The 13,229-nt window shown below is 41.5% G+C and overlaps 2 non-coding genes across 2 annotated transcripts; both read left to right on the forward strand.

Moving 5' to 3' along the window:
* Positions 1-12,014: 12,014 nt before the first annotated feature.
* trnas-uga (transfer RNA serine (anticodon UGA)) lies at positions 12,015-12,096 on the forward strand. The gene has a single exon. It is a non-coding gene; the product is annotated as a tRNA-Ser (tRNA).
* A 405-nt stretch (positions 12,097-12,501) lies between these two features.
* trnaa-ugc (transfer RNA alanine (anticodon UGC)) lies at positions 12,502-12,573 on the forward strand. The gene has a single exon. It is a non-coding gene; the product is annotated as a tRNA-Ala (tRNA).
* Positions 12,574-13,229: the final 656 nt, after the last annotated feature.

Consider the following 13,229-nt stretch of genomic DNA (forward strand, 5'->3'; position numbering starts at 1 on the left):
AGAGCATTTGTGTTTCTGATCCGTGGACTGATGTGAAATGAAAATAAGCTGCAAAAACGGTTTAATACCTTTTTAAATCTTTTGTATCCTCTGCGGTCCAGACTGTACCTAATCAAAGCCCGGCATTACTATAGCCATTCTTCAGCACCCGAACACAATGGGAGTAAGTGAGATGATGAATTACTGTCGGAAAAAATAATGTCTGACTGTTTTTTTTTTTTTTAAATAAATACCTATACTGTGTTATTAGCTTCTTTTTTGAGACCAAGAGTTTGTTTTTCAGAACTGACAGTTTTGACTGATCACTGGCGGTCTTCCCCAGAGTGGTCACTAGGGCTGGGTATTTTTAAAAAGTTGCTGATATGATACATACCTCGATACATAAGCTACGATACGATACAGCAGAGGTGGGGACGTATCAAATGGAAGTCGTGATATGGACTCGAGTGAGACTTGAATTACTATTTTTAGGATTTGAGACTTGACTTGATAAAATAGACTAAGGCTACGTTCAGACTGCAGCCTGAAGTGACCCAAATCCGATTTTTTGGCCCCTATGTGACCTGTATCTGATCTTTTAATGACAGTCTGAACAACACAGATCCGATTTTTTCAAATGTGACCGAGGCCACTTCAATATGTGGTCCTGAAACCGATACATATCCGATCTTTTCACACGCGACTTCAGTCTGAACGGTCAAAGTGCATTCATCCACCTACACGTTATCAACAAGCCACAAACGTCATTATTCTGGCCTGAAGTAGGCGAAAATTAATTAATGAACTCCATGTCACTGAAGCGAAGCACATCACCACTCACCACTCTTGGCTCCGTCTCCACATCCACACGTTCCTTTCAACGGACTGTCCCACAAAACGCCACGACTAAAAACCTCGTCCTTCTCCTTCTCAATCTCCTCCTTAAAACAAGTAAGTTGTTCATGTTCTGGCTCCGGTACGAGAGGAACTTTAAAATCTCCAGGTGCTCAATGCTCACATCCATGTTTGGACAATTTCCGTAAACACAGAGCACGCTCACTGCGGTTGACGCATGCGGTTGACGTCATCGTGTCTCCAGTGCACATGCGGGACACTTTCGGGCCGTTCACCGTTCACACTGGAGTCACATACAAGTCACATTTAATTGGAAATGTGAACAACATCGGATTTCACCAAAAAATCGGAACTGAGCATTAAGCCCTGCGATCTGAACGTAGCCTAAGACTTGACTTGGACTTGAAGGTCAGTGACTTGGAACTTGACTCAGACTTGAGGCCTGTGACTTGAGAAGACTTGATGCTTCTCCTAAAAAAATATAAGTTTTTATAAAATGCTTTTCTCTTTACAGTTGATAAATGTGGCGTTTACTTTTACAGGAACAAACTGGAACATGTCGCTCCCACTTCTGTGGTACTTTGGATGTAACTGAAGTAGTGTGATGTGGTATCCTCAAATATACTATAGTAATATACAGTACAATACAGTAAAACCAAGGGAACTGTATTAGAACATGAGTCTTCGATTTCAGTGCAAACTACATGACAAAATAACTGTTATTAAGCACTTTTAAATCTGAATTCTTTATATTCTGACCATAATAATTTGCTCTTTTGTCAAGACGTTTAAAAAGGAAAAATTTGCATTTCTACAACCCTTATATAAATACTCATATATAAATATACCATAACTTTTTAAGTACAATTTAGTTTATAAGTGCTGCTAAAATCTAAGCTATATTTGGTACTTTGGTTTAAAGACTTGAAATGACTTGAAGCTCAAAGCAGACGACTTGGACTTGACTTGGACTTATGGGCCAGTGACTCAGGACTTGACTTGGACTTGTCTGTATTTGACTTGGAACTTGACTTGGACTTGAGGTCAAAGACTCGAGACTTACTTGAGACTTGTAAAACCATGACTTGGTCTCATTTCTGCGATACAGTGCACTTTCGATTCAATACTATTTATTATTTATGCATTTATTTTGGGCAAGTAAAGATTTCCATTCATATACAATGGAACATATAACATAACTGAAATCATAATAGAAATGAAAATAACAACAAAAAATGTACTATTATTATTATTATTTTGCCAAAAAAGGAGTGGGAAGACGAAAATGTATTTAATCCCACCCCTACTCTTTATAATCTAACACAATGAGCTTCTTTTTGCATGTTGCAGACATTTTGAATTAAACTATATGAACTATTTACAAGTGCAGACAAAGAGTCACTGTTATAGTTTGATAGTAGTAACATAAATGTACCAACAATGGTAAAGTTAAGGATACAGACAATGGTAAGAAACAACAAATACAAGTAACTGACAGCACAAACCAGCAATGGTAAGAAAACAACAAACATAAACCAGCGCTACAGAGGCAGTATTGTTCTAATATTATGACCCACTCTCCACATACTGTGACCAGACCATATGTTTATATAACAACTTGAATTTATAGATATTTAATATCAATATAATGTTATGTATTATATAATAATATTTAATACGATAAATATTTTAAAACAGTTCAATACAGTTCAGTAAAAAACAAAGGCTAAATCATGGCTCTGATACTAAAAGTCTTTATTAAACCACTAAATGAATATGAAAAATACCTATTTTACTCAAAACAGTAAAATATCAAGCGTATCACATAAACAAGTGAACTTTCTCCAAACAAGCAACACAACTGTAGCTCTCTGAACCTTGTGGTCACACCAGTTTGTCAAAGCCTGATGTCAGAAGCTCAGCAGGGCCGGGTCTGGTTAGTACTTGGACTGGAGGCCACTGGGAAAATCATGTGCCACTGGGGGGCGCCAGTCACAAACACTGTTGTTGTGTCCTTAGGCAAGACACTTCACCCACATTGCCTGGTATGAAATTGGAGGGTGCGTGAGTGGTGGTCAGAGGGACCGTTGGCATCGATTGGCGTGACAGACTCTGTGACAAATGTCTGTGAAAAAGTGCTATATAAATAAAAACTCACTTACTCTTTCTCAAAAGACAGAGAGAGAGAAAGAGAGAGACAGAGAGAGAGAGACAGAGGGAGAAAAAGGGAGGGAGGGGGAGAGAGGGAAAGAGACAGAGACGGTGAGAGGGAGAGACAGAGGGAAAGAGAGGGGGAGAAGGGAGGAGAGGAAAGGAGGAGAGGAAGGGAGGGAGGAGAGAGAGGGAAAGAGGGGAAGAAAGGTAGAGGGACAGAGGTAGAGAAAGGGACAGAGGGGAGGAGAGGGAGGGAAAAAAGAGGGGAGAGAGAGTGAAAGAGAGGGAGGGAGAGGGGAAGAGAGGTAGAGAGGGAAAGAGACGGAGATTGAGAAACGTAGAGAGGGAGAGACAGAGGGAAAGAGACGGAGAGAGGGGAGGAGAGAGAGGGAGGGAAGGGAGGAGAGAGAGGGAAAGAGGGGAAGAAAGGTAGAGGGACAGAGGTAGAGAAAGGGAGAGAGGGGAGGAGAGGGAGGGGAAAAGGAGGGGAGAGAGAGTGAAAGAGGGGTAGGTAGAGAGGGAAAAAGAGGTAGAGAGGGAAAGAGACAGAGAGTGAGAAAGGGAGGAAGGGAGAGAGCGAGGGAAAGAGAGGGGGAGACGGGAGGAGAGGGGGAAAGAAAGGGAAAGAGAGGTAGAGACAGAGAAAGGGAGAGAGAGGAGGAGAGGGAGGGAAAAAGGAGGGGAGAGAGTTAAAAAGGGGGAGGGAGAGAGGGATAGAGACTGAGAAATGTAGAGAGGGAGAGACAGAGGTAAAGTGATGGAGGATGGGAGGACAGGGAGAGAGGTGAAGCGTGATAGAGAAGAAAAGAGGGAGGGAGAGAAGAGCCCAGAGAAAATCATCTTAAATGGAGCACTTCGCTGGAATCTCACAAATAGACGGTGTGTCGACACAGCTGGACGTTCTTTCATTCATCTGTGTGAAGAGGAGACCGATGAAGAGTCGGATTTGCTCCAAAATGGTGTCAGTGGTTCGTGCACAGTTCACCCAACAGGCACTTTTTGAGCACTTTTTTTATTTATATGGAGACCAGACTGATGTCAATGTGTATAAAATCTACCGAGAGATTTCAGGCTGGATTGGCCCGGTCAGGTTTGGTCATTGGCTGACACTATTTTGAACCAAATCAACGTGTGTTCAGTTTTTGGACTGACTTCACAAGCTCTGTCCTCCAGCTGTGGTTCTCCTGAGTCCAGACCAAGGCTATGTTCAGACTGCAGGGCTTAATGCTCAATTTTTTTTTGTTTTTTGTGAAATCCGATGTTTTTGCGAGGTCGTTCACATTTCCAATTAAATGCGACTTGTATGTGACTCCAGTGTGAACATTAAACGGCCCAAAAGTGTCCCGCATGTGCACTGGAGACACGACGACGTCAACCGCAGCGGAAGTTGTCCAAACATGGATGCGAGCATTGAGCACCTGGAGATTTTAAAGTTCCTCTCGTACCGGAGCCCGAACATGAACAACTTACTTGTTTTAAGGAGGAGATTGAGAAGGAGAAGGACGAGGTTTTTGGCTGTGGCGTTTTGAGGGACAGTCCGTTGAAAGGAACGTGTGGATGCGGAGACGTAGCCAAGAGTGGTGGGATAGCGATGTGCTTCTCTTCAGTGACATGGAGTTCAAAATGTATGATGGGAAGAACATTTGTGTACATTTGTCACTTGTTGATAACGTGTAGGTCGGATGAATGCGCCTTGGCCGTTCAGACTGAAGTCGCATGTCAAAAGATCGAATATGTATCAGATTGAGGAGCACATATCCAAGTGTCCTGGGTCGCATTTGAAAAAATCGGATATGTGTCGTTCAGACTGTCATTAAAAGATCAGATACAAGTCACATAGAAGCCAAAAAATCAGATTTGGGTCACTTCAGGCTGCAGTGTGAACATAGCCCAAAATCCTGACTCAAGACCTGGAGTAATACAGCTTTAATTAATGAAACAAAATACCTGACGTAAGTTTGCATTTCACTTATCTTTCCAGGACCCAGAGAATGAACTGAAATGTTTCGGGTTCATTATAATGCAGATTTTTATCAATAAAGCAGGTAAACAAGAATTTGAATCAGCTTTAATGTCATTGCCAGCAAACATTGATTTACACTGTTTCTATTTTAGTGCAAATGTGCAAATGTTTTTTTCATGATGTTGTAAATTCAAATGACATAACTGATACTCCAGTGCGGGTGTACTACATGTGTTTCTACGGTGGAAAGTCACCACATTTTCAGGAGCTTGTGATCAATACGAGCGTTAACGGTACTGTTTAGGTGCTCGTTGGCTTGTAACTGTCCAATCTGCTCTTTATGGTTCCATTGTGTTAAAATAAAGTTCAAATTAAAGACTAACAACCACCTAAACAAGATCATGAACTAATGTTGTGATCAAGAGTGGACTAATCGAGACCAAGACCTGTCCGAGACCACAGGGAGTCCCACAGTCCCTAGACCAAGACAAGACTAAGACTTTTGAAGGTTGAGACAGAGAAAAAAACAATATCATGGCCCACTGAGACCAAATTGAGACCATCTTTGTCATTTTCAACATTTATTTGTATTTTACAATTATTTTGGCACATACTAAACATCAGTGTTTTTATAAATCTCTCTCCATTTAATCACTCGTCGAGTTTCAGACCTCGAGACCAAGACAAGACCAAGTCCAAGCGCCTTAAAGACCGAGAGAAGACCGAGTCCAAGCACCTTCCAGGCTGAGACAAGACCTAGTTCAAGTGCCTTCAACTGAGATAAGACCGAGTCCAATGCATTCAACTGAGACAAGACTGAGTCTAATGCATTCAACTGAGACAAGACCAAGACCAAGCACCTTCAGGACTAAGACGAGACCTAGTTTAAGTGCTTTCAACTGAGATAAGACCGAGTCCAAGCACCTTCAACTGAAAAAAGACCGAGACAAAGCACCTCCAAGACCAAGACAAGACCGAGTCCAAGCGCCTTTAACTGAGACAAGACCGAGTCTAAGCACCTTCAAGACTAAGACCTAGTTCAAGTGCCTTCAACTGAGATAAGAACTAGTCCAAGCACCTTCAACTGAGACAAGACCGAGATCAAGCACCTTCAAGACCGAGACAAGACCGAGTCCAAGCACCTTCAAGACGGAGACAAGAGCAAGACCAAGCTCCTTCAAGACCGAGACAAGACCGAGTCCAAGCTCCTTCAAGACCGAGACAAGACCAAAACTGCAAAAAAATGTTCTTGAAGCCTTTCTCAAGACCAAGACTGATCTTGAGTACTATGACACAACCCTGTACGTTTGTTTCAATCACAGACTTCTGAAATTCTGTTTTGTCTGTGTTTGCTAACGTGTGCAGTATGTCACTATGGTAACATTTCACCATACACATACAAGAAGAACACCCCCAGCATGATGTCACTGCAGAGTATCAATAGCCTTTTGTCCAGCACAGGTAGATAGTGGCCATTGCTGCTTTGAATACAAGGTTATGTCCAGTTTGGGTCTCAGTATTGGACATCGTGTTGGTCTTTTGAGAGGGCACATGCTGTGAAGGTCTGCCTCTCACAAGTGTGTGCTTAGATAATTTCAAAGTGCCAAAATAAGTCAATTATAAGGATTGTGAGAAAAGGGGAAATTCAATGGAGCTTGTCAAGGACTTTGGTGTACTGCAGTGGCCTGTGAGATTATATAGGCTTTGATACTGTGCTTGGTTTCCTTCATGTCTTTAAAGGTTTTACATTATGCAAAATTGATCCTTGTGAGCTTTTATCCATGTTATGTCATCAGAAATATACCTGGAGTTTAGTTTTGTTTCTCTTGGTCTGTTTTTGACAAGGTAACAACATTATAACAGGGCTTAATTTCGGATAAAAATGATTTAATTCTGAATAAAAATGAATTCTCCTTTAAAAAGACCATGTAAACACTTCCTAATGAATATGATTAAACTTAATTCCGAAGTAAGCAGGTGGTCTATCCTGATTTTAAAGCCAAACTAATTTATTCCTTGAACATGTAAATGTTTATTCTTTTAAAGAATAATTCCAGTCGTATCATCGGAATAACTGCGAAAAAGTTTGGATCATGTTTGTGTCCGTGGCGTAACGACAAACTGAGATGACAGAAAAGCCGGTAGCAGCAGAAGTGTGTGTTTTCTTCCGGTTGACGTAAATACGTTCATGTCCCTGTGCAATCAGAACTCTTCCCCACCCGTAGATGTTGAGCGGAATTAAATAAAGGCGATTTAACATGTTTTCCATGTAAACCTCAATTTGGAATTATTGTTTTCATGTAAACTCGAAGGAGAATATTTTAATTCCAAACTATTTAAAGGGACAGTTCAGAATTTTTGACATTGGGTCTCATTTCCTAATGAGCCAGACTACTGTAGATATGTGGAGACACTTTTTGAAATAATCCCTCCAGTCCTTGTATTTGCAGAGGTCGCTGGTGCTAGGCTAGTGCATGTCAATGGCCATAGTTCTCCTGCCACTAAAAACAGTCTTACCCACTCCACAAAACACCCGAAGCAAATCTATTATTACACCAGATTGTCCATGTGAATGTCTGTGTCAATGGAATAATTTTAGAAGTAAAACTAACCTTGTATTGCATGAATAGTCGTGCATTGAGGGACTATTTTCTCAGCAGCAGCGGAATTTTACTCTGCTCTAGTTAGTTGTGATGATATGAACGTGGCTAAAATGGGAACAGGCTTCTTCATGTGCTTTATGTGTCGCTATGGCAGCTGCAGGTAAACAAACTATTACAGAGCCAGTTGGCGCTCGGTGATATCAGTCCGCCGCTGCCGAACTTTCTATCAGGAAGTACAACTCACTGCTGCTGCTCAGACATAAATCCTTCAAATGCAAGGTTGGTTTTACTTCTAAAATTATTGTATCAACACAAATATTCACATGGACAGTCTGGTGTAATAATAGATTTGCTTCGGGTGTTTTGTGGAGTGGGTAAGACTGTTTTTAGTGGCAGGATAACTATGGCCATTGACATGCACTAGCCTAGCACCTGTGACCTCTGCAAATACAAGCACTGGATGGATTATTTCAAAAAGTTTTTCCACACATTTGCAACACTCTGGCTCACTAGGAAATGAGGCCCTATTTCCCTTTAATTCAGAACAGTTAATTTGGAACTGAAAAATATCATGTAAACGTGGTCTCTGTGAAACCTTCAAGACAAATCAATAATATCTTCACAGTGAAAAGCATTTGACAGACCCTCCACCAGAAAAGTTACACAATGCACCTTTAAAGCTCACAAGAGACAATTTTATTTAATACAGAACCTTTAACATCAACCTCATAGTGGATCGAAACAATGAATGAATATATAGAGTATATCATATGAAGCATGGGAATGGTCAATAACACTTCTATATTAGTTTGATGGAGGTGGATTATGAAGGCAGATGTTCACCTCTGAGCTCTTTCAAAGATAATGTTTATTTCAGTGTAGGGCGAATCGTGTTGTGTAGACCACTCCTGCTGTGATAAGCCCCATACAACACAAATCAATATCCCAGTAGAATATTGATTGTGTATATGTCTCACATGCTTCAATTTGGACCTACATTGCATATGATGGGAAACAGAGAATTATTCTAGGCTTTAAAGGTTGTATGGAGGACATTTTTTTTTGTTTCACGTTGTCAATAAAAGTTCAAAATAGCATTACAGAGATGCAGCAGCCTTGTAATTACGATAACCAAAAAAATAATCATAATGAAAATCCATCAACTGTGAACGTGGTGGGGCCTCATTATCTATACCTCATTATCTATTGGCTGTTAATCAAACTCCCTACGTTTCTAGCATAATTGACTTGACTTGACTCAACCAACGCAGCGGTTCTTAGTGGCTTTTTCCAACTGTAGCTTCCTCGCAGTTAGCACAAAGTTTGCTGCAGACAAGAATCCGTGAAGAAAAAAAAAAAAAAATCAGTTAAGTCGGTTGTACACTGTGCGATTTTTGGCCCCTCTATGGCTGAGATTTCACTTGTGCAACATTTTTTGGCATCGGGCCGGGTTTTGGCTTAATCGTGTCATGCTTCGTGTAGCAAACATGGGGAAATGGGACCCGGTTAATACTTCACGACCAGCTCCCAATCGGCAATTAAAGGCTACATTCAGACTGCAGGGCTTAATGCTCAATTCAGATTTTTTTGTAAAATTCGATGTTTTTGCAAGGTCGTTCACATTTCCAATTAAATGCAAGTTGTATGTGACTCCAGTGTGAACATTAAATGGCCCAAAAGTGTCCAGCATGTGCACTGGAGACACGATGACGTCAACCGCAGTGAGCGTGCTCTGTGTTTACAGAAGTTGTCCAAACTTGGACCCGAGCATTGAGCACCTGGAGATTTTAAAGTTCCTCTCGTACCGGAGCCAGAACATGAACAACTTATTTGTTTTAAGGAGGAGATTGAGAAGGAGAAGGATGAGGTTTTTGGCCATGGTGTTTTGTGGGGCAGTGGCAGCAATATCAGTTGAAAGGAACGTGTGGATGTGGAGACGGAGCCAAGAGTGGTGAGTGGTGATGTGCTTCACTTCAGTGACACGGAGTTCATTAACAATTTTCACCTACTTCAGCGCAGAATAGTGATGTTTGTGGCTTGTTGATAACGTGTAGGTCGCATGAATGCGCTTTGGTCGTTCACACTGAAGTCGCATGTCAAAAGATTCAGATATGTATCGGTTTCAGGAGCACATATCGAAGTGGCCTCGGTCGCATTTGAAAAAATCTGATCTGTGTTGTTCAGACTGTCATTAAAAGATCAGATACAGGTCACATAGGGGCCAAAAAATCGGATTTGGGTCACTTCAGCTTGCAGTCTGAACGCAGCCATACAGTGAGTCGCAAGAATATCAAAGCTGTCTGAAATCCAGTCGCCTCTTGTGAGGGTTTCGCACTGTTGAAATAGTTATAAGAGCTGTGAACTTTTAAACCCTGCGATTTGGTCGTACAGTTTGAACTAGAGCTGAGTGAAACAATTGAAAATATCGCAGTGTATGTGGCATTAGCCGCGAAAGAAAGTCAGTTTTTGAGGTCGCTAAAAGAAGAAGAGAAGGAGAAAAGGAGTAAAATCAAACTAAGGTGATTCTTGGAGATTCCTTCCAGCGATGGCGTGCACTGAAGCAGACGAAGAGTCTAAAGACTGACGCGTTGTTCGCTAAATTACTTCTGGACAGGAAACTTCAACAGCAATTCGTTCAGCAATTCTGAACACGCAGCGGCTGTAAACAAGCATGATTTCTAGAGTAAGAAGGAGGCGGGAGCAGGGGTTGAAAAAGGACAAACAGTCGCTGTATTTCTCTTTCCTTGGTAAATCCTCTATACAACCTTTAAGGTCTCACATATGGTTCAGTCGTAAAGTGAGCTTTACAGTCACAGTATCAATTGTGTTAAAGATACATGACGCAACTTTTCCAGTTGGGAGTCCGTCATGTGCTTGTCTCTGTGGAGATGTTATTGCTTTGCTTGAAATGTTAAACAGTATCTCATTAAATGGATGTGTTTGGCATTTATTCAATAGGTGATGTTTCCATTGTTCCAACATACTTCAAAAAACTGTTTTGTTACAGTGCATTTATTCACCTCTCCACAGATCTGACACATTACTTGCCCTGGTGGAATCATCTGCTTGTATCCATGGAGCCTGAAAAACTGAATGGGGTACTTTAAGTATGCATATCTATTGATAACCTTTCTGGAGAAGGTCCCATGCGTGTTTATACATGTAGATGTTAGTGCCTATGTCCCACACTGTGGCATTAAACACTTCTATCAAGCATTTATTCCCTTATGGGTATTTTATTGCCCCCTCCAAAAATACATCAAATTAAATTCTTATTCCAACGGATAAGTGTATTTTTATCAAACTAGCCAACAGAGGCGTGCAGTACCCAGTTACATTTACAGAGCCAGTCCATTATGGTTCTAGGCGGAGTTTTCCCGTTAAATGTAAGTGCGACGTCTACGTCTGCGCACACACGCTCATTCATCTCACACACACCAGTTCACTCCCGCTGTTTCATCCATATGCACCATATGCACTATCACATATGCCTTTTTGTGAATTTATAGTTCTGCATGGAGTCAGTGCACACTGCTGGCGTCGCCTTGTCGCCATCATTTTTGATTGATAGACCTGCGTTGAAGTCTATATGCTGCTAAGTACTTCAATGCCACAGCACTGGGGAGGGGGGTAAGATAGGATTTGGCGTTCGTGTTTTTGTGGAAGCTCCATTTTGGCTATGAATTGTTATGCTAATTACACCCAACATCCAGTACAGGTCAATAGGCCGAACTAACAAACAGAAACTCTAAACAAGTGTGTGTGTTAGTTTCAGTGTGTGTGTGTTAGTTTCAGTGTATTCCCTGCAGACAGATATAAGGAAGTGTCCACCAGTGTCTGACCAGAACTGAAGAAGCAGCTTGGATGAGCTGCGAAACGTCTTCAACTAAACTAACTTTTGTCCAGTCGACAAACTGAATTTTCTCCTCGCCATGGATCTCAAGCTGTTATTTTTTGTTGTAAATACATTTTAGATATTTTGCTCACTGTAAATACTATTTTTGAACTGTTTGGGCTAGTTTACTGCTTTGTACTTCTTCTTGAGTCATATTACATGTAATTTGAAGTAACGTTACTCTTATCTCTGCTGGCCAAACACACCTCATATTTCCTGTCTGTATGTTGGTGGTGTTGGTGTTTTTGTAGGCCCGTTCAGATCTCTCTTTCACTCTATATTTCATTTCAGATTTTGCACAGACTGAATAGCCTTTCTAAACATTTACAGGGGTGAATGGATTTGGCCATTTTGAAAGTTTATTTACACCGAATGCTTTTGAATGGGGAGAGAGAGACGTGCTGTACCAGTGAGTGACAGGAGGGGGGGATCAGGACAGAGGAGGAAGGCAGAGGCCCTAATTTGACTGTGCTCCTCTGAGGGTTTATCCTAAAGAAAATACAGATGTGGTGCTTCCATTGGTTTGGTCTGGGAGGTTACTGCGAAACTGGCTGCTTGCTTTGTTGTTGCTGTGGCCGAGAGGTTAAGGCGATGGACTTGAAATCCATTGGGATGTTCCCGCGCAGGTTCGAATCCTGCCAGCAACGTCTGTTTAAGAGAAGTAAGGTTTTGTTGATTGCACTCTGGTCTTCTTGGCTGTCTTTTCAATCAGTTAACCAGAAAAGTATTTGCTGTAATAATCACTGTAGATCATAGAGGTTGTAGCTCAGTGGTCGGGCGCATGCTTCACATGTACGAGGTCCTGGCTCAAATCCTCAGCATCTCCACTCAGCAGAGCTTTTAGGGCACATTTACCAGCGCATAATCTGGAGAAGCAAAAGTTGCATTCCTTGGTAAGTTCGTTCAGTGCAGGTTTAGGGTATGAAGATCAGCGCTGCAGCATATGATTAGCAGGTATTAAGTTCACTGTTCTATCTCCATGTATCATTTTATAAACAGCACCCTTTGAATATTGACATTGCTTGAACCTAGTGTACAAGTGTGGAGAGACAGGGGATGTAGCTCAGTGGTAGAGCGCTTGCTTTGCATGTAAGATGTCCTGGGTTCAATCCCCAGCATCTCCAGATTGTCTTTATAGAATCATAAACTGTTCTGCATTGCCTGCCATTGTCAGTCTCACATTTTCACTGCATTTGTCCAAAGACGTCATCTTGTAATGGGCATGTGGTTGAGGCGACAGACTAGAAGTAGCCATGGGCGAATGGAGCCTCGTGAAGCATTGACACCTCAGTCGCAATATTGTCTCAAATGGTTGGACGTGTCTGAGGCCTCGGAGAAACACTGACCTCTAGTGGACAAATTTAACCATTGGCACACAGGTGTCTCAGCATCGATGAAGTATTGTTAGTGTAAGACAATACTTGTATGCAGAGCGACACCATACCAACAACAACAATAATAATGATGATTTAAAATAATATGTAAAGAGCAACATAAATAGCTGCTGTAAATAAGAAAATAGGTGATCTTGTTAGGTGGAATTAGATCAAAGTGATCCTAAACCATGGATTACTTTTTTCCAATTGTAGATGCCATCGAAAATAAAACAAATGCCAAAATCACCACTAACGTCACACAATACTCCTCACTACCCAACATTTTTAACAAATATTGGTGCATCTTTTATACTGTAGCAGTTTAGCGCTCGTCAAACCACAGAAGTGCGCTGAACACTCTGAAACACTCTGAACCAATCGCAGAGCGGAACATTCGCTGAGCC

Source organism: Boleophthalmus pectinirostris, unplaced genomic scaffold (assembly GCF_026225935.1).
Source record: "Boleophthalmus pectinirostris isolate CB_2022bp ecotype Guang Dong unplaced genomic scaffold, ASM2622593v1 HiC_scaffold_7, whole genome shotgun sequence".
NCBI classification, from domain to species: domain Eukaryota; kingdom Metazoa; phylum Chordata; class Actinopteri; order Gobiiformes; family Gobiidae; genus Boleophthalmus; species Boleophthalmus pectinirostris.